The 23,834-nt window shown below is 34.4% G+C and overlaps 1 pseudogene; it reads left to right on the top strand.

Moving 5' to 3' along the window:
• The first annotated feature begins 4,132 nt into the window (after positions 1 to 4,132).
• Positions 4,133 to 23,834, top strand: part of LOC115501780 — a 42,033-nt pseudogene continuing 22,331 nt past the window's right edge.

The following is a 23,834-nucleotide window of genomic DNA, read 5'->3' as shown; positions in this document are numbered from 1 at the left end:
TTGGTACAATTTTCTAGAATTATGTTTCCCAAATTGCATTTTTCAATAAACTCTTTGTGGGAGAGGAGAAGTTCATAGGCAAGTTCTCTTAAACTACTTCTATTTAATGGATTTGCTGCGGACTCTTCACAGTCCTAGAAGATATTCTAAAGTATACACACAGTATGCTGATTATTTGTGGATGGCTCTTTGAAATGTGCTTGTATATTTCTGTTCATACCCATCAGATTGGATGACTTGTTTATACCATAAACTGCTGAAGTCTGAGGGACATAAATGTTACATTTATTTAACATTTATTGCTGACTCAGCTGTATTTTTTTTTTTTTTTTTTTTTTTTTTTTTGAGGTTGGGAGGGTACAAGTGACAGAGGGACAGAGGGAAATGGAGGGATAAAATCCCAAAGCAGACTCCATGCTCAGCGCAGAGTCCAATGCAGGGCTGGATCTCAGGAACCATGAGATCATGTCCTAAGCTGAAATCAAGAGTCAGATGCTTAAGTGACTGAGCTGCCCAGGCACCCCGACTCAGCAGTATTCTGGGGAATTTTTTCTTAATGCTTATGTGTATTCACTATCTTAGTTTCCTTACAAATACCAAGAATAAAAGCAAGCTTGGCAAATGCTTTTTATGTCTCACACTTAAGAAATAATGCAAAGGATTTATTCTTTCTATAACTTGTGGGTAAACTGGAGAGAAAACACCCTAAGCATGTGAGCACATTCATGTACACATGCATACAGTTTATCCTCTAGTGCTACCTTTTTTTTTACAAACTTTTTAAAAGTAGGTATCACCTTTTTGTTCCTGACTTTCCAAGGAACATATTTTTAGAACACATGTCTTCTTTTTCTACCCATTTTATTATCCTGTGTACATATACATGAACCTCAAGTAATATTTTTTTCAAAATAACTAATAGATGCATCATTTAGACAGAATTAGAGAAATTTTATATGTAAATATATGATCTGATTGATAACAGTTTTCTAAAACTTGTTTTGCCAAATATTTCTTCATATTGCCTCGCTAAAACAGCGTTCTAAAATATACATGATTCAGAACAGGCGACTTCCAATTTTCCTGAAAATTCAAAGCTCACATGATAGTTAAAAAGCTTTCTACCTTATCCATTTAATCATTTAAGTTCTACTCTTGAGAAACCCACTGTGTAATTTTATGTGGTATAAAGTTAACATTTATGGTAAGATTCAGTGAAGCTATATTAAAGGTAAGTCAACCTTCAGAATCAGAGGTACCTTATTTCCATCATCCATTATGTGGATGATGGTCTTCTTTCTCCCTATAAAATGTGTGCTACATTTTCATTAACCATAAAAATACATTAAAAACTCATAATGATGGCAGTCAGGATGCCTTTTAAATAGTGCTAAAAAGTTTAAAAGTACAAAACCTCTCCAAAGACTTCTATAATATGCAAAATAAATTATTATGCCATCTCATTTAGTGAATATTAAGTAAGCGTCTCTAGCTCCTTGTGCCATCAGTTTATTTCACTCAGCTGAATAGTCTAATAATATTTTCATTAAATATTTATATGAACAATCAAATGCTGCAAATGAAGAGCATATCCCTGACATTCAAGATGGTTTCCAGGCTGATATCAGCAGTTTGTTATGTTGGTAGGGCTCATTTGCTGTGGCTTAGAATGATGCTCGCCATTAGCTTTGAGTATCTTACGTCTGACCTTAGAATAAAGGCTATTTATCATGTCCTCCAATTTCTAAATTTTATTTCTTCATTGAGAAAGTACTGACGATAGAAAATTAAGTACATTTCAAAGCTAGGGTCATGCCATACTAATTCAGCCAAAGAAACTGATTAACACAGATCATTTTTTAAAGTAATAGAAAATATACTCTTTGGTTTTATATGTTTAATACCATACCATTCATACAACTTCTATATCCATTAAGTAAAGGTGAATCTAGTAGCTGGCTTCAGATTTATATGTGATATTTTGATTTACGAATGCATGATAGCATGGTGACTGCAATTTAATTGTAATATTTAATTTGAAATCCTACAAATGACATCACATGCTAACCCGTACAATTCTCTTCATGAAATATTTGTCTCACTTTTATGGGTATTATTTGAGATCACTGAAAGTTAATATTGAAATGATCTTGTATATAAATCTAGAAATTAGATTCAAATAAACACAAAACGTTTTGGGTGGCCATTTTGAGTACTTACGAAGTTATAACTAAAACTTAAAGAGGTAGTAAGTAATTATTAGCTTTATTATACACTTCTAGAAAATGTGATGCTAGAAATTTGTAGCCACAAACTTAGATGTACCCCACAATAAAGCTATTTTATTTAAATCAAATAAAGGACACCTGAGTGGCTCAGTCGGTTGAGCGTCTGACTCTTGATTTTGGCTCAGGTCATGATTTCATAGTTTGTGGGATCAAGGCCTTTGTGGGGCTCTGGGATGACAGCATAGAGCCTGCTTGGGATTTTCTCTCTTCCTCTCTCTCTGCCTCTCCCCTCCTTACACACACACCCCCCCCAAAATAAAAATAAATGAACATTAAAAAAAATAAAAACTATCCTCAATTTTTAAAAATAAAAATAAAAAAAATTAAATATGACTTATTTTCATCACTTGGGGTTAATAGAGAATTTAATCTTCACCATTATTAGGGCTGATACATACGCAGCTCAGGGCCATGTGAAGGCCCCAAGTGTGTTTCTTAACTTCAGGCTTCAGAAGTCCTTGTTTGCTAATACGGAATATTATCCAAACCTGCATAGCCCCTATGGTCTGATTGTTCTGCTATTTCTATGATATATTTGGGCACAGGGAACTTTGATAAGGACACCTTTAGTCACAGTAAATAGGCAAATAAATCTTCTAACCTCTCCAGGGTATTTCAAGGGTCTGAATCACTATACCCACTTGTTGTGGAAACCACAAACTTTAGATCAAGCCCTGTGGTTGAAAAACCTTTTCTCTATGATGTTTCCAATTTCCCACCTCATAGTCTCTACTTCATGTCTCTGTATATTCCTTGAGAACACAGTACAACGTCCCCAGTAAGTTATGTTTTTATAATAGCTTGAGTGATCATAAAATTTGTCATTCAAACCAGAACATTTTGAGAAAGGATTAATAATCATGGCAAGGCAACAGATAAAGCTGGTTGTCTTAGATTAGGCTCCCCAGCAGATTCTGATTTGTATTAAAGTGATTTCTTCGGATATATTCCCAAGGAAACATGGTAGATGAGTGCGGAGGTAGAACTGTCTAAGAGAGAAGCCAAGCAAGAATGCCATTTCCAGTCAAGTCCCACAAAAGTGAGGGTCCCAGATCAAGTACAACACATCCAGTTACACTGGATTTCAAGTTGAACAAAAATTAATTTTTTGGCATACATACGTTCAGAATATTGCATGAGACATACTTAAAAACAATTTCTTCCTGGACATCCTGTATTTTTATTTGCTACATTTGGCAACCCTACCTAAGACGTCTCTGGAGAGAGAAAAGGTATGGGTCACACTTAAGAGGGCCAGGGGACAAGGGAGCTAGAATATTTAAACCACTGCACCCATCAGTCAGTAAGTGCAGCTCTAGATGAATATAAATAACTTCCCAGATATTTCCAGTTCTCTGTGTGCTGCCAAAGTGGGTCACAGGAATCTGTGAGGAGCCTTCCCACAAAAAGACAGAAGGGCCCACTGTTGGGACAGAAGACACACTTCCATGAAAAAAAATCTGAGGGGTTATGGGCAGAGCATGGGCATCATCTGTTGCCCTCGTATGAACCCAGGAAAAAAGAGATATGTGGTCATCCTAACGTAGGTAGCAGTCTATGCTTACCACTGGAAAGAGCTCCTAAGACAGGAATTTTGGAATTGAAGGGTAAGGGTTCTTCAAGGACACTGGAAAAAATAGTATGCCCCATCCTCATACTCACAAATTTACATCTCAATAAATTACCTTGCCACAAGAAATAACTGGGACATATATCCTCCTTCCAGATATGGAAATGAATTGATTCCTTGAAGACTATTTTAACATGACAAAAATTGAAAGGTCATGAAATGAAGCTTCTTGCTTTACTTTCACACAAATTTAGCCATTTATATTATTCCATAAATGGAGCTAACATACATTATTTACACTCTACCTGAAGATTTATTGGAACTTCATGTTGTGCAGAAGGCAATGCCTCCCCCAATTAAGAGTGAGAAAACTCAGAAGGTAAGACATAACTTGGAATAAGCTTCCATTTCCTTTTAGGTTCTTCCAGGAACTTCATATCCTAAACTTAATGTATAGGCATCCTAGATAATGAGGATGCTAATTACTATTGGAATTCTCCTCTTACCCAAAGGACCTGTGTAGATAAATTATTCTAAAAGTTAACCACCGTTTTCTGATTCCTTAGGGTGAGTCAGGAAGTCACACAGTGAAAATGTGCCTTGAGATTTATTTATACTATATTATATGTAATATATACTGCCTAATTATTTAAACACAGAAATATTATTGCTTTACATAGATAATTCAAAGTTTCTATTCTACTGGACTTGGCCATTAATTACCTCATTGAATCTGTTACTACATACATATAAGTATGAATGTACTTATCCTAGAGACAGTGTTTAATAGCACTACATAGCCAATTGTGATGTACTTTAAGGAAATATGAGAAGTAACTTTAAGTAGAGAGCCCTAATTGGGATGTATACACACTTTCTGGCAAGCCATATTGTACAGATCCTCTTCTCTTGAGAGCCAAAGGGCCAAAGGTATACAATACAGGGTACTGAATGCTTTTGTACAGAGAAATATGGAACAAGTTGTTCCTTAAGCAGGAAAAACCTTGGCCCCTCCTGACTTATTTGATTACATCCATGTTCCTTCACTTAGCCTGCAAGGTTTACCTTTACCTGGCCCCTGCCTCCTTTCTAAGCTCCCCTCCTAGTGGTCCCCTTTTTAGCACACACTATATATAGACATGCACAATTAACATTGTATCTTCCCTTCTTTGTTCAATCAGCTCCATCTCAGGGAACGGGGTCACCACATCCCTTCCTTGCTTTCCTTGGCTAATAGCTACTTATACTTTAATATTCCATTCAGAGAACAAACTACAGGAAGACTTCTCTGTTCTTTCATCAATTTGTGTACATATTTGATTTAGTCTCCCAGTATATATACTATCTTTACAACTTGATGCATTGGTGTACTTGACCTACTTATTTATCCCATTCCCTGGAGAAGAAATTTTTTAAAGGAGAAGATGAGCTCTAACTTTCTTTACATTCTCTAAATTTAGCAGAACATCCAGAACACATAGAAGAGTTTCAGTAATAGCTTGATGAATGAATAATAGATGAATGAATGATGAAGACTTTGGATGACTACGAACACTGAAAATCAATAAGCATGAATGCAGGGTAAGAAAATATCAAGACTTCAGTTTAAATACAGGTCTAGGGGCGCCTGGGTGGCGCAGTCGGTTAAGCGTCCGACTTCAGCCAGGTCACGATCTCGCGGTCCGTGAGTCTGAGCCCCGCGTCAGGCTCTGGGCTGATGGCTCAGAGCCTGGAGCCTGTTTCCGATTCTGTGTCTCCCTCTCTCTCTGCCCCTCCCCCGTTCATGCTCTGTCTCTCTCTGTCCCAAAAATAAATAAACGTTGGAAAAAAAAAAATTAAATACAGGTCTAGTTTGTTCTAAGTTGACCCTTAAATAAGGCTATGATGCACATAATTGTTAGATGATAGATTTATGAAATATTATATTAATTCCACAGCTAAACGGAAACATGAAATTCATTGTAGAGCTTTTTATAGATCATTAATTAAGAAATGGTTTAATATACAAAAATTTTTACATCCCAGTTTAAATTATTTTTCATATTCATACATACATATGAATATATATAATATAAATTATATATATACATATGAATATATAATATAAATTATATATATATATGAATGATTATAATAATTTTACTCAGGAAAAAAATCATAATTATTCATGTATATATGTCTACATCATCTTATTCCTTAAGAGCTAAAGAAAACAAGAATTAACTTTTTAAGAGTTAAAGAAGTCAATTGATTAGTTCTATCAAAATCAATTAATGATATTTAAAATGTCAGACCAACTCCAAGCGCTCTCTATTTTTTTTAATTCCCGTGAAAAGAAAAATTTCATTAAGTTTCATCAGAAAAAATACAGATTGCCTAAGACCAACAAACTTAGAACTAGATTCTAGTAATCTAGATGATTAGGACTCTGCCTATCATCAAAGCATTAGACCATTACTCTCTCTTACTATTTAATTAGAATCTGGTAATTGTCATTTTGCACATAAATTAAATTCTTTGAGGCACATTAGATCATACCCTAACATTTAAATAATGCTTTTCATCTTTAATATAATTTATAAACATGAATTAGTAATCTTCCAAAGTGGCTATTTGAAAATTTTATCTCCCTTGGAAGTAATTATGCCTAAAATTTCTACTTAGTGGCATTGTACTTAATTTTGCAACTATTACACTTCATAACTAAACTAATCCATCACTTTCTCCCCAATTACCATTTACTTTGATACTAAATGAAATAAGCATTAGACACTTAAATAGTAATTTTATCAAGGACTGAGACCAGTGAACAGTTTGACCTGCATATTCTAGTTCTTGTGCTTCTGGAGCGGGTCTCAATGGTGGATGGAGTTCTATTCCTTGGAAATAAACTGGACGATAGTCTTTTATACCCGGTTCTTTAGTAAGAAAAAATGTTTACCACTGAAAGTATCACTTAGGTGTCATATTACTGGTGAAATGAAAGGGAGAACTGTGTTATGTATCACTTTTTGGTTCGCACTCAATGAACAGAGACATGTTCAGATAATGTGAGTAATGCAGGTTTATTTTGACAGGACAGAAGACAGGAGACAGGAAACAGGAGAGAAGATACATATCTGCAATGTCACATTCAAATTTCCCCACTGAAGGGAGATAAATGCCCCTTTGGGCTCTTGATATATCCTATATTAAGCCCTAGGCTACTAGCTGTTTGCTCAGTCAACTGGTTACAGACCAATTAAATGCTGGACAGAATGGCAGGGCCACATGATATAAGGTATAGTGATCTTTGTATAAAGATCTTTTTGGTGGAGAGCTGAATAACCATCAAATCCTTACCAAATGTCCAAAGAGGACAAAGTAAGTGGCAGGTATGTGAGGCTTATCAGAAGAAACACATTACAACTGGTGATGGTGAAACATCAGAGTTTTTCCAGTATAAAAATAAGCATTTATGGAGTAATTACTTTGTGTGATATACACTGCATATGTCAATTATTTTATTTAATCATTATAGCAACACAGGAAGGTAAACACTGTTAGCCTAATGTTGTAGATGAGGCCCAGAAATTTAAGGAATTTGATCAAGTATACATGGCTAATAAGTACTAAAACTAAAATATCAGCTCAGGTTTGCCTGTTATTTTCTCAATTAAACCACACTGCCTTTCTTGGTAATTATTATAAACTCAATTAATGGCTGTAGGTTGTTGCTCATGCTGATTGGTCATATGCATACAATAATCTCTTAATCTTGCTAACTTGGAGTAGATTTCTCTCCTATTTGGGAGAGGGAAACAAAAAATTATACACGTTTATGTATGTGGAAGAAATAATTATTTTTCTTTGGCTCAAAACTAATGGGCATTCAGCACAGACAAGATCATTAAAAACAGTCAGGGAGTACCTTGTCCCTTGTCCTCTGTCTCCTAGGCTGGTGCTTCTTGAATGGTACCATGCTGCTGCATTGCCTGCTGACCTTTCTACTGGACAGTCAGCATTCTTTTTATAGCTAGAAGAAAAACATAATAGTTCAAATCACAGGTAAATCAAATATACTCTGATACGATGTACACAGCATTTTGCTCTCTATAGAACAAATTCTGCATTGATAAATAACTTATAGAAAACCACATATAAACTACATGGACTCCAAGAAAAATTTAGACCTTTGATCCTAGAATAGAATATCTTGAATATTAAAATAGGTTTCTCACTAGAATTCAGCAAAATAATAAAAAAGAAACCTTTGATTTTGCTTATTGAAAAAAACTCTTTAAATTTTCCATATTGCAATCAAATTTTTATTGCATAGCAACCAGCAAAGATGGTGGTGATAGAAGAAAAACTAAATAGCAAAGTACTTCTGAAGCATATCATGTTCTTCTTTTACTGATACAAATTTTGAAAAGTCTCTTTGAACCTACAAATTGACCTATTTGGAAAAAAAAAACACCCAAAAATATATAATGACAATAATGTGATTTGTGAGCATTAAGGCTTTCAAACCAACCTCTATCTCTGAAAAAAAGGCATGCTTCATGTATTTATTATCTAAAAAAGAGAAAGTACTTCTAAAGAAGCTTTTACTTCTATGTTCTAAAATATATATATATATTTTTTTTTTCTGAAACCTGAGAAAATACCCATAAAATTCAAAAGACTGTAGGAAGTGTTTGCTCTTACACAGGCAATAAGAATTCCTGTCTTGCCCAGAGGCTACAGCAAATCTAGTTCTTTTTAAGAAAACTGGCTTTCTTGGCCTATGGAATTTTGTTTAAAATGTGTTTTGCCTTATGAGTAATGTAGTTTCATCGACTCCTTATGTCTATATAAAGCACTTTATTCCTGTGATACTAAACAGCAGTATTAGTCATTCGAGATTTTCAAGTTGTCATCTCTCTGGATCCCTCTGGCTAATACCGTTCTCCTTTCCTCTCTTCCTCCCCTAGGAAATAAGGTTTCTATTTAAACAAAACCATAAAGTAGTCAAAATAATTTACAAATTTCCAAGAAGGAAGCTAAATGCAAATGTGCTCTCTTTTGCACAAGGTAAAGGGTCAAATGAATAGATATTCTAGCAACATCTCAACAATGAGGAGGTCTTGAGAGTAGAGTCTACTGACTCAGAAACATTACATGGACTACATATATGACAGACATTTCTTCTGCTTCCACACCACGCAGGAAAAGGTAAACTCTGGGATCTTGCTGCATTCTTGGCCCCATCAGACAACAGTGGCATGAGGCTTCTTCTGATCTAGTTGCCATAGGGGTTCTATCATATCTCTCCTGGGAACTCTAAGACACACTAGCTTTCAATCTTTAGATTTTTCTCTCATTCTCCTCTCTCTTTCATCCCAGACAGGGCAGAAATTTTAACCTCACGGATAGAAAAAACTGACGTTGACTGATCAAAAAAAAAAAAAAATCTAATCCTTCTGCCATATGGAATAGTTGGAAATATCAAAAAAAGAAGCTTCCATCTGTTTACATCTCAAAACATTATCCTCACATACTTATTCAAATTGATGTCTTTTCAGCAGATATCTTTGCCTGCTAAAGACAAAAATGTCACAGAAATTGGGAACATTTGACATCTCCTTATTATGTAGATGCTTTTTAAAATCGTGGCTCAAATCTTTTAAGGCACTATATAAAGAACCCAATGCAGTTCCTGAAACATAGTAAATATTCAACTAATGATACTCATTTTTGATTATTATTGTAAGACTAGGTTTATAATTATTTAGAGTAGGACCTGCCACCAGAAGAATGTGACCCAATTTCAAATTCTGTTTAGGTTGACCTACTTCCCCAGGTATCCCAGCTCCAAAGTTACCTTTCTTTCATTGTTTTTAGTCTTTTAAACTGAATTTTGTCACTCATTATTCACAGTCCTCATTCAGCAAATATTCAGTAAGGTAGCAAGCATTATACTAAATAAAAATAATAAAATAATAACATTATTGTGTTAACAATAACTAACACCACCTTGCCTTCACAGAACTATAGTCTAGTGACAGAGATAGGTATTAACCAAATAATTACCCAAATTGCTATTATCATACGTGCTAGGAAGGAAAACTGCAAGAGAATATATTTGTCAAGGAAGTCAGGGAAGGCTGCATTGCTTGATCTGAGACATGAGAAATGTCTCAGACTCCTTCTTCAGTTAGGAAGTGGAGGAGAAGGGAAGAAATTATGCTCCAGGCAATGAGGATAACATATACAGAGACCCTTGGGTAGAAAATTACATGACAGTAACTATGGATTATTGTAAGAAGGGAGAACAGAAAGGACAAGAGAATAGTGCAAGATGCGGTTAAGGTTGGGGAGTTAGATATAGGTGAGGTCATTCAGGCTCTTAGGCTTTAACATGGACTTTAGCTTGACATTCGTATCACAACTGAGGGTTGAAAACATGAGAGTGACATGGACATAATAGAAAATAAATTGAGAAGGGAACAAGTGGAAGCAGACTGACCTGGGAAGTAGCACTTTTCACTTGTACTGAAGAGATGCAGAGAACTGAGATGTCAGCTAGCATGAGGAGTAGAATGGTGGCAGGGAGAAATGATGGAGTCCTGAATATTTAGGAAGTGAAGTCAACACCACTGCTAATAGACTACATGTGAGAGAGTGCATGAGAAGGAGGTGTTAAGGATGACTAACTGATTTCTAGTCTGGGTTCTGAATTGCAGGAAATAGGTTGGAAAGAAGTGTTTTAAAACAAGAAAATGATGTAGGCAGTGCCTTTACATTCATGGCCTGTTTTACTCATGTGTGTACAACAGCTAGTACTCTGGTGACAGGATGACTATGATTTTCTATAGATTTATAATTATTCCTCTACTAGAAAAAGTACAAAGTTTAGTTTAACTTAGTTTCCTCCTCCCACCTCATATGATTACATTATTATAGAGGAGTAAGCCAATCCATTCAACAAAATCATATAACGTCAGCAATTCATAAGGATTTTAGGAGATGTGTGCCATTTTGAAAAAGGAAAAGATTGAAATAAGTCTACAAATATCAGTAAATTCTTAATATATGTCAGATATTCTCTATTTAACATCAAAAATAAATATATATGACCTATCAGTACTTTGGAAAATAGGAATATATGGGAATGTATGGCAGTAGTAGAAATTCATCATTTATTTCCAAAAATCCAATGTTTATAGATAAATAACCATATAATCATCCCCAAGCCTCTAATAGCGTTTTTTATGGACTAGATTCCTATTAGTATTGTACTCTGACTCAACTCCACACCCTGTAAAGTAGCACATCTAATTTTAAGTCATTGCTTACATTCAGTGTCATGGCATACGCTATATGAAGCTTGACTGTGGACCTATTTCCAGTAACATAATCCCAAATAAACATATGTAACTTATTTCAAAGTAATAAAGAAGACTTTTGCTAGGAAATAGTGAGCATAAGTGATTATTTCTAAAATATGTTAATAATTAAATAACAATACTGTTTTGAAGATCAATAAATACATATTCCATATATATTCATAACTTTACAATAGTGTAATCCAAGTTAAACCCCATCTCCAAGTTTCACCAAAAACACATTCCTGCTTTATGAGCATATATGTGACAGTTAAATTATGTGTTTATCATTTTCACTGAGAATATTTGACATTTATAGGTTGTGGTAAAAACAAACAGGGTAATTTTGCTGCCTTAAAAAAGACAAATCCACTACAAAACTGGATGATCTCTGCTTTCAAAGGAGGACAGATGCTGTTTCAAATGGGGTTTTTACATTTTTTCTCATATGTACATAAAATAAACGGAATTGCAGACACTGACAAGCTTTGTCAACCAAATTTTTATAAGCAGGATACCTCAGTTCTGGGCTAATAGTCATTTAAGAGACAAGCCACTTATTGACTTAAATGAAATAAAATAATTAACACATTTCTCTTGCTGGGACAATCTGTGTTGTTATTCCCAGAATGTTCTGCTGAAGCAGACTTATTTTTATTGTAACATATGACCAAGGTTAGAGGTGTTCTATGGAAGCACAAGTATATCTAAGCCCTATCACCCAACCAGAATTATTTGCAACGTTTCCAGGGCATTACAATAGAGTTTTGTGTGATGGTGATTGCCATCAGGAAGGTCTAGATTTTCTCCCTACATTCTAGGTCAAAAAGAACAGCTTGACTTTCAGGTCTTCACCTTCTCTTGGGGGAAAGGGAGGTGTAAATTAGATACCACAGAACCTTCTAGTCACAGCATTTAAGCTACAGTACTATAAAATGCTTGCTAGAGATTCAGGTTTTGATTTGCAAGGTAAGTATCAGAGTTCTTCTGTGCATTCTCAAGGAAATAACCAAAGCTTAAAAGAGACATGGGATTCCTCATTACAAATGAAATTATATTTGTAATTTTGGAGCTTTTATTACTCATCCTGTAAATAAGAGAATCCCTAAATGATACTTATCTGCAATAGATCATTAAGACAACATATTGTGAAAGTATTATTTAGTATCCAGTTTTCAGATTCCATCCTATCATGTTGTAAGACATTTAACCAGGGAAATAAAAAACAAAATGGTGGGGCACCTGGGTGGCTCAGTCAGTTAAGCTTCCAGCTCTTGATTTGGGCGCAGGTCATGATCTCATGGTTCATGGGATCGAACCCCACTTCGGGCTCTAAGCTGACAACACGGAGCCTGCTTCGGATTCTCTCTCTCTCTCTCTCTCTCTCTCTCTCTCTCTCTCTCTCTCTCTCTTTATTTGACCCTCCCTCATTTGCTTGCTCTCTCTCTCTCTCTCTCTCTTTCTCTCATAAATAAACTTAAAAAAATGGTAACTAGCAAGTGTCACAGTTTTATGGCAAGATGGCATTGTGACTTGGGGCCAGAAAATCTGAAATCTTTATCTAATACTGCAGCAGGGTGCCCTGTTGAACTTGTCTCGAAATTCCACCATTTCCACTAACATCACTTAATGCTTTCAAGCTGCACATCCCACCAAAAGGGTGACTGATCCTACTATTGTGGTACATCAGACTCCTATGTCTCATTTTTTTTTTCAACGTTTTTATTTATTTTTGGGACAGAGAGAGACAGAGCATGAACGGGGGAGGGGCAGAGAGGGAGGGAGACACAGAATCAGAAACAGGCTCCAGGCTCTGAGCCATCAGCCCAGAGCCTGACGCGGGGCTCGAACTCACGGACCGCGAGATCGTGACCTGGCTGAAGTCGGACGCTCAACCGACTGCGCCACCCAGGCGCCCCGTCCTATGTCTCATTTAATCACATTCTTTCATTTACTCAATAAATAAAGACATTAATTCTTTTAATATGTACATGAAAAAAGAAATACCCAACATCTGGACAAGGCTTAATTTTAGATTTCAGTCTTATTTTTCCATGACGTATCCTACTCCTTAAATACTGTAGGATCCCTTTGCATTGTTCAAAATATGGAAAATGTCTACTTCTCAGGTTTATTATCAGAATGAAATGAGACACCAGAATATATTAGTTGAATGTCCAAAACATTATAAATCTAAAAAAAGAGAGCAGAGAACTCTTTTAATCTTGTCAAGACTTTAAAAAAAAAAAAAAAAAAATCTCTCAAATAGTTCTTGGTTTAAAACCAAAACAGACTGCCTAGAAATGAGCACTAATGGAAATATTACATTCAATAGTCTATTTAACACATGTAAAGTAGTCTTTAGAGAAATATTGAATAGTTTAATGATTTACATTACTAAGCAAAAAATAAATACAATAACCTAAAAAGTTAAAGAGCAATAAAGGGAGACTATATTGAAAAAGTAATAAATAGCCCATATTGAACTAAAAAGTTGAATTTAGTTTAATTTCTGAGAAATGCATCTATAGTTAAAATAAAGAATAAACCAGATAAATCTTTAATCTTTTAAAAAAGGTTAAAGATGCAAAGATGTAATTTTTTTTTAAATTTTTTTTAACGTTTATTTATTTTTGAGACAGAGAGAGACAGAGCATGAATGGGGGAGGGTCAGAGAGAAGAAGACACAGTATCTGAAACAGGCTCCAGGCCCCAAGCTGTCAGCACAGAGCCTGATGTGGGGCTCGAACTCACGGACTGCGAGATCATGACCTGAGCCGAAGTTGGCCGCTTAACCAACTGAGCCACCCAGGCGCCCCAGAAGATGTAAATTTTCAAAGATGATAGTAAAGAATTATAAATAAACAATGAAAATTAATTTGCATATGTAGACAAAATAATAGAAGATAACTCACTCAAGATAGCATAAATTGAAACATACAGATTACCACAGAAGAAATAGAGAAACTTGTCAACAAACAACCTCTCACCTCCCACACCTCTGAACACATAAACCCATTCAAGATAAAGCACTAATTACAGATTCCTCAGAAAATTCATGGAATTCTACCAATTATTTAAGCAACATAAAATTTATACTATTTAAGTTGTTCAAGGGCATCTTTAGCAAATCTAAATAAAAGTGAAAGACAAAGAAAATAATACATTTTCACTACTGGCACAAATCATAAATTAAGTATTAGCAGACAGAATATAGGAGTATAATCATATATTAATGCATATTAATATAAATAATAAGAACAATATTTTATTAATTAGAGTCTACTGGATTCAGGTATAAGTCAGTATTTTTTAAATTTTTTTAAATTTTTATTTATTTTTGAGAGAGAGAGACAGAGCATGAGTGGGGGAGGGGCAGAGAGAGAGAGGGAAACACAGAATCCAAACCAGACTCCAGGCTCTGAGCTGTTAGCACAGAGCCCAATGTGGGGCTTGAACTCCAGAAGGGCAAGATCATAACCTGAGCTGAGGTCACACGCTCAACCAACTGAGCCACCCTGGCTCCCCCAAGTATAGTTCAACATTGAAGGGGGTACCTAGGTGGCTCAGTCAAACATCCAACTTTGGCGCAGGTCATGATCTCATGGTTCATGGGTTTGAACCCCATGTCAGGCTCTGTGCTGACAGCTCAGAGCCTGGAGCCTGCTTTGGATTCTGTGTCTCCCTCTCACTCCACCCCTCCCCCACGAGCATTCTATCTCTCTCTAAAAAAGAAATAAACGTTAAAAAATATTTCTAAAAAGAAAATTTTAAATATTGAAGGAATCTACTGATATTGTTGGGCACCTGCGTTGCTCACTTGGTTAAACATCCAACTCTTGACTTCGGTTCAGGCCATGATCTCATAGTCGTGAGATGGGAGTGCCACATCTGGCTCTGCACTGACAGCACAGTCTACTTGGGATTCTCTCTCTTCCACTCTCTCTGCCCTTTCCCTGCTCACTTTCTCTCAAAATAAATACACAAACTTAAAAAAAGAGAAGGAATCTACTAATATAATTTGTATAACAATACAAATGTAAAATATTTATCATCACTTCTTAAATGGTAAAAAGGTATTTGATTAAAATTTTACATCCACATCTGATGTAAATAGTACATAACAAGTTTAAAATCCTGGATATTTATTAGACATTAGAAAATACAGATAATAGATGTAAGTTTAAACACGTATTTAGACATAAATCTAAAATTTATAGTTTTAATGTGGAGACAGATTTTTGCATGCAAATCAGTGTTCTTGTTAAATTTACAAATAGTGCAAGGATATACACTATGACCACTGTTGTTTAACACTGTTTTTGATATAACAGCGTACATGACTTGACAAAAGAGAGAAATAAGGTAAGAAACAAGCAAAATCATCATTATTTACCAAAACAATATTGTGTGCCTGGAAAACTAAGTAAATCAACTGAAAAATATTTTTAAAAATAAGGGCATTGTCTTAGAGGTTGAAATTTAAATTGCCTTCCTCTATCAAAAACAAAACCAGTTTGAAAACTTTCATTTACAATAGAAACAAGAAAGGATTAAACCTACAGAAATATATTTAATAAGTAATGTTCAAGATTCATATGAAGTAAATTTTAAAACTCTCTTGTGGGACATAAAAATAAAATTTGAATCAATTAAAAGGCAATATGCTGTTCCTGGCTAGAAACGCTCAGTAAGAAAAATGTTAAATTTTCTAAATTAATATTTAAAGCATTATCTGTTACCAATAAAAGCCACAATGTAATTTTTTTAAACAAGTGAATTCTAAAGTTTCTACACAGACATTAAAAATAACAAAGGAATATCAACAACTGTAAACTTCTAGAAATCCTATTATTCTGTTACTCATGCAATATTAGACAAACCATAAGGAAGGAGAAAATAAATAGCCCTAAATTAGACCTTCATTACCATACACATACACGCGCGCGCGCACGTACACACACACACGCATACACACACAGGACTTTTGCATAACTTCTACGATTTTTTTATTATCAGTTAAAACAATGCATTGTTCAATGAATAGTGTTGCAAAAACTCATACATCTTGAGGATATATAAAACTACCATCTGAAGGTTACATGAGAAGTAATTCCTGATGGGTTTAAGATGTAAATATTAAAAATAAACTGCAACAGTACAAGAAGAATGTATATCTTCAGTGTGGAAAAGACCTGCCTAAATTTCATATGAAACAAGAGAAGCCATAAAAAGTTGTGTAAATTAAAATGAAGTAGCCTCTTTGGCAATATATACTATTACAGAGTCAAAACCAAACATCAAAAATAAACAAAGCAAAAACAAGAAAAAAAGCAACATCACCAAAGAACATCTGGTACCAAAGGGGCTGTTTCCTTCAGAGTTCCTTCAAGTCCATAAAAAATTCAGAAATTAATTGATAATTTGTAAAGAGCAATACAGTGGACAGTTCACAGAAAAAGAAAATATGTATGAATATACACAGAAATAATAAAAATAAGCTAATTTTGTCTTTTATTCCAGTATCATAGTGGTCTGCTGCCCTCTGATAACTCATAGATACTGAATAAATTACAATAAGCATTTTTAAGATGTATGTCTAAGTTTGAAAAAATCAGGGGAAATCCCAAAGAACCTACTTAGATAGAGGTAGCAAATTGAAAACAGCAAATACTAAGAAAGGACAAATATCCAAATTGGAAAACTAGAGCACTGAAAATTAAGACGCTCAACTCTCAAAGCTCTAGTTAAAGGGCCATTTGGGAAAAAAGAAACTATTCTTGAATAATGAGAAGTGAGACCCACCCAGGCCTTCCAGCAGTGCCATCCAATAGGACTTTCCATGTTTAAGTGTCTTACAGCTGTGCTACCAATACAATAGCCACTAGCCATATGAGGCTACTGAGCACTTAAAATATGCCTAGTGCATACTTGGTATTTATCTAAAAGGATACAGGTGTGCTGTTTTGAAGGGGCACATGCACCCCAATGTTTATGGCAGTGCTATCAACAATAGCCAAAATATGGAAAAAGCCCAAATGTCTGTCGACAGATGCATGGATAAAGAAGATGTGGTGTGTATATATATATATATATATATATATATATATATATATATATACACACACACACACACATACATACATACATACATACAATGAAGTATTATTCGGCAAACAAAAGGAATGAAATCTTGCCATTTGCAACAATGTGGATGGCACTAGAGAGTATTTTGCTAAGCGAAATTAGTGAGAGAAAGACAAATATCATATGACATCACTCATATGTGGAATGTAAGATTAAAAAAAGATGAAAATAAGGGAAGGGAAGTAAAAATAATATAAAAATAGGGAGGGGCAAAACATAAGATACTCTTAAATATAGAGAACAAACTGAGGGTTGCTGGAGGGTTGTGGGTGGAGGCATGGGCTAAGTCAGCAAGGGGCATTAAGGAGGACACTTGCTGGAATGAGCACTCGGTGTTATATGTAGGGGTTGAATCATTGGAATCTATTCCTGGACTCCTTATTGCACTATATGTTAACTAACTTGGATGTAAATTTAAAAAATAAATAAATAATAAAAAATATGCCTAGCACAGTTAAGGATTTAAATGTTTAATTTTGTTTAATTCACTTTTTTTCCCCTTTTTCTTTTATTAAGTAGGCTCTATGCCCCATGTGGGGCTCAAACTCACAACCCAGAGATCAAGGGTCACATGCTCTACCTAATTTAAATTTTAAAACCACACATGGCTAGGACCTATGGTATTATCACAGCTAAGAGTCCTCAACACCAGTAAAAACTGGTGACACAAAGGTTTCTTTCCATGCAAAATGGAGCTAACAATGAAACTTAAAACTTAATTATCTTTAGAAGAACATTGTATAGAAAAAGGAAAATTAATATAGGGTTAGATATATATTATTTACTGGTTATGGAAATACTAAGTCAATATATTAGACATATTTTTAAATTAAAAATAAACTTAAAAGAACTAAATAGCTGGTCATTAAGTCCATGTAAACTGGGATGATGTGTGTGTGTGCACACATGGTCAAAATGAAAACATACTAAGTTCACTGAATTCTTCAGAAGGAAATTAGACACTGATTAACCGTACAAATAATAAAATTCATAGTTGGATTTCAAGTATAGCTAGTTAAGAATATAAATAGAATGAAAAATTTCGTGTCTAGTACAAAGGAGAAAACCTAAATGGGAAAAAAATGATTGTTGAAAAAGTAAGTATGAAAGGAGAAAAAGACAGAAAAAAGGAAGATGACAAAAAATATAAAATAAGACTGTAGAAATATATTCAAATATATTCACAATTATCTTAAATGCTAGTAAAATAATTCAACTGAAAGACAGAGATTGTTTAGTTAGATTAAAAATCCACTCCAACTTTTTCTGATTATAAGATGTTTATTCCAAATATAAGAATATAGAAAGACTGCAAGGGATGGTCTGGAAACACATACAGAAAAATGGCAACTATAAAATGCTGACCAACTGTCATTAGTATAAAACAAAAGAGATTTTAAGGTCAGAAGAATTATCAGAGATAAAAATGGTGACTACAGAAACGTAAAAGTTTTAATTGACTTAGAAGATATTAAAATTCTTGGGGCACTTGGCTCAGTTGGATAAGTGTTTGACTCTTTGACTTGATTTTGGCTTAGGTCATGAACTCAAGGTTCATGAGACTGAGCCCCATGTTGGGCTCTGTGCTGAGCATGGAGTCCCCTTGGGATTCTCTCTCTCCCTCTCCCTTTGCCCCTCACCTGCTTGCACACTCTCTCCCTCTCTCAAAGAAACACAATTTTAGGAAAAGAAATTAAAATTCTAAATTTAAATGCATTTAATTAAACATCTTACCTTAATATGTAGAAAACAGAAATTGAGGGACCCATGATCACAATGGGTTATTTCAACACATCACTTACAAATTACTAACAATACGGCACCATTTAGTGAACATACACAGAATTGTACTGTCAATAATTACAGAATAAACACACATAGAAACTTCATTAAAAATTAACCTCACAAAGTTTTGAAATGGATATTTTATACATTACAAAACCTCTGACCAATGCAATGAACTGAGAAAACAACCACTAAACGATAACCCTTTTTGTATGCAAAACTCTATTCCACATTCTTGAAAATAAAAAATGTGAAGAATACAACCTTAAAAAAATATCAGGCACATCTTATTTATCTAGAAATAGTAAAATATCTCTCAAAGAAATCACCAAAATGTATACATAATTTAAAAAGCTGAAAAATTTGATTACACTAAAATTAAGAACTTCTCAATAATAGACCCTCAAATATGAGAAATATGTATAACATAAAGAAAAACTATTTCTACCCAAATTACATACTTTTTATAAGCAATTAAGAAAAGTATGTGCAACTCAATAGAAAATATGTGTGTGTATGTATTTCCTAGAAAACTAAAAAAAACAATAAATAAAGTTTAACAATGCAAATTTTTGTTAAAGATATAAAGTAAAGATCACTCTCACAAACTGTTGATAATGTATAGAAGTACACACAAAGTTGAAAAACAACATGGCAGTATCTAATAACATACAAACAGACTGCAGATTATTGGCTATTGATAAAAATAATTGTAAACACATTGGAAAATACTGACTAAGCTTTTTGTTTCCATATCTACGATTAAGTTTTATAAGACTGGAAGAAAATTAAACTTAAATCAAGTGCAAAGGTCACTAATGAAAATGATATTAACAAAAAATAAACAAAGTTGAATGCTTGACTTGATTAAAAAGGTCAAATATAATCACTCAAGTTTTACCATCCATAAGAACTAAACTATACCGCCAATTTTTAAAATCATACTTTAAATTATGATCTGTGTCTCCCTCTCTCTCTGCCCCTCCCCTGCTCACACTCTGCCTCTCTCTCTCTCAAAAATAAACATTAAAAAAAGTTTATTTTTAAATTATTAACAGACTTGGCCTCATTTGTTCCAAGACTGTACTATTAGGATAATAATTAAACATGAAATTTGAATTCTTTAATATACTTTCTATAGTGAAAAAGGAGTTTTAATGTCTATCTTAAAAATTTAGCCCACTGAAGCTCAATTCTTGCAGAGGAAGTACTTTTTTAAAAAAATTTTCTTAAGGTTATTTTGTGGAAGAGAATGCACTTGCACTCGGAGAGAGAATTCCAAGCTGGCTCCACACTGTCAGAGCAGAAACAGACCTGGTGGGACTCATCCCAGGAACTGTGAAATTATGACCCGAGCTGAGACAAAGAGTTGGGAGGCTTAACCGACTGAGCCACCCAAGTGTCCAGTATTTTTTTTTAATCAGGATTCAATCTGATAAAAATTTTGCCAATTTATGCAGAGAGATAGTAGGTTCATTAACAAAAAGTGATGGAACTTTTTAAACTTACTCCAAAACATAGGTTTGTGGGTTTTTTTGTCTTGTTGTACTAAACAAAAAAATAAACACACAAAGATAATTTATGAACAATCTTGGCTTTGGAAATGCTGAGTCCATAATTCTCCCTGAATTATCAAGAACCTGTCCAAATAAACTAATTTCTCTACTGTTTCAAATTTGTTTTCAAATTTCTATTGCTATCAGAGACATTAGGCTTATATCAATTATCTAACACTTCTGAATATGAATAAATACTCCAGTATAAAAATATGACTATGAAAACATACTCTCTGTCATACACATACAAGTTCTCAAAAAAATTTCCATATAATACATTCTAAAAATACTTAAAATAACTTTTTGTTTCTTCTCCTAAATCTGACTTTGTAGAATTTTAAAACCATTTCTCAAATATGACATTTCCAGTAGCAGTTAATTTCTTTTTTAATTATATAGTGTGTATGTACCAAACGAGTGCTCAACTTCCTGACATTCATCCCATCTATACTTGATGAATGTCTCTATTTGCAAATGGTCACTAGGTTTCTTTATTTAGCACTGCATTTCATGGAAGATTAAATCTCCCCACTGCCCTGAAGTTACTGCTCTGAAGTTTGATTAGTGATGTTGTAGAGAAAGATTTTTCAGACAATCTATTTACCTTTTCATATTATAGCAGTAATTTGAGGTTATATAATGGTTAGAAAAGCTCTTCTAGTTAGAAACTCAAATTTAGACTGTTAGATCTAGCTAACTACTGCACATGAAGTTTTGGTGCCTAAAGCAGGCAGATGAAGCAATCAATGCTCATTAGGAAGTGTTATAGTATATCTTTGTTTTATTTGACATCTTAGAAGAATTCTATAGTTTATGATTCAATTCTAGAAATGCCTTCCCCACTTAGCTTTCTGACAATTCTCCTCTCTCATAATATTGCTCTTTCTGGCCCATCACTTCTTACTTTTCTATTTGGCCTTCTCTTTCCCTACCTAACCTCTGAATTCTGCAGTTTCTTAGTCCTTAGAACTAAGTCTTGGTTCTAAGTCCTTTTCTTTTTTCTATCTGGAATGTCCCCTACTAATTAATGAATTAATTAACAAATGATGATTAAAGGCCATCTATAAGCTATATATGACCTCACTGAGCCTTGCTATTTATAGACTAATTATGCTTAATTTCATATTTTAACTTCGTATTTTCCTTTGAATTCCTTTTTTGTAGATTCCCTGCCTAAATATCTCAACTTTGATAGCTGATTGAACTCTCACTTCTCAGTATATCAAATTCACATTCAAACCAAACAAAATATATAACCAAAAGAGTGAGAATTTATAAAGGGGAGATGGTAACTTTTTTTTAAATGTCATTTATTTTGAGACAGAGCGAGAGTGTGTACATGATCCAGGGAGGGGCAAAGAGAGAGGAAAAGAGAGAATCCCAAGCAGACTCTGTGGTATCAGCAGAACTTGATGTGGGGCTCAGTCTCACAAACCCAGAACTCATGGCCTTAGCCAATATCAAAAGTACTAAATATGGTAACTTAGTCAATATCAAAAGTACTAAATATGGGTGTTTATGACCTCATTTTCTTTATAGGATCTTTATAAGATTCTTTAAATCTTCAAGATTTAAAACTTTTCCAGACTATGTCAAACTAAGGTTGTTTTTGAGTTATCTGAACCTGGAATGTAGTAAATTCTTGTAGTTAATAGGTTAAAATATATATATACACACACAATTTTCAACAGAAAATTCACCAAAAAAAAAAGACATAAAAATGGTCCTCAAACAGATGAAAAGATGTTCAAACTCAATGATAACTAGAGAAACGATACTGAAAATGATATTAAAATACCATTTCTCCACTATCAGACTGACAACAATTTAAAAACATGGCAATATTTTTGGTTCGTGGGGATTAGGGAAACAGGCACACTGGTTCATTGCTAATGGGAATGAATAGTGATACAATCTTTCCAGGGAAATATTTTGGCAATACACAAAAAATCTTCACGTACACTTACTTTTTCACTCAGTAATTGCACTTCTAGAAATCTTATTGTTAAATTAACCTCTAACAATATGAAAATAAGCACAAGGTTATTCACTGCAGCACTGTTTACAGCAAGATATTGGAAGCAATCTAATGCTCACACACAGGAGGATGTAAAGTCACACAAGATTGCAGTACGTGGGGGAGGACCCAACCAGAGCTCAGCAGATCCCCTAATTGGAGAAGATAAAGGTGAGAGACTGGTAGAGCAAAGTAAGTAGAGTTCACAGGGCAGACCACTGATGAAAAGAAAGCTGCCCAAAGAGAGAAATCTATAAACCTGCAGATGAGCCCTCTCAGCACTGATCAATACGTGTCTGTGAGGAAACTACCCAAAGTCAGGGAAAGAACCACCCAGAAGCCTAGAAGCAAAGGTGCTGGAATTCACATAGAACTGGAAATAGTGCCCATTCCCACCAAGCCAACTGGAAAACCTCATGATTCAGGTATTGGGTAGCCTTGCCTCTGATGTGGAGGAATAATTAGTCCTAAATTGAGCATTGCTGTGTTCCCACCTAACAAATCTTAAAAGACAGACCTGAAATGGATCAATCTATTCCCAAGTAATTTATTTGATCCCATAAGAAAGTTAAAATATATTTATAGGAGTTAGAGGGGAAGAAAAATCTCTTTCTCTAACCATCTTAGGTTCTCCAGCTGGGGATCTATAAATTAGATGGGCCTAAGACAAATTAACAAAAGAAAAACAAGTATTTACTAACATGCATTGTGCATATAACACATGAAGAGTACACAAGGTGAGTAACAGAGGTTTGGTTAGAACTTGGGCTTAGGTAGCATCTTAACAAAGGAACAATATGTTTTTAGAGAAGTGACAGGACAAACAAAAAGGGTTTCCAAGGCTGGCAAATTGTGGGAAGGCAAATATATGGGAAATTAATGACAGACAAGGCTAGTTAATAAAGTTTATTATGTAAATTCCTCTGGTGCTGTCGCTAAGTTGATAAAAGTCTTAAGTTGTCTCCAGTGATTAACTTTTGTCCTTCCTGGTAGAGAGGAGAAGAGGGCACCTTTATAAATTTATGTCCTGCTTTCAGGCAAATAGGGGACAGCAGACAGCTTTTTCTTGTATCTGCTTCTTCTCAACTGCTTTCTGCTCAAAATAAGTCTTATACAAAAATA

The sequence above is a fragment of the Lynx canadensis genome, chromosome A2 (genome assembly GCF_007474595.2).
Source record: "Lynx canadensis isolate LIC74 chromosome A2, mLynCan4.pri.v2, whole genome shotgun sequence".
NCBI lineage: Eukaryota > Metazoa > Chordata > Mammalia > Carnivora > Felidae > Lynx > Lynx canadensis.
This window is presented reverse-complemented; position numbering and strand designations above follow the sequence as displayed.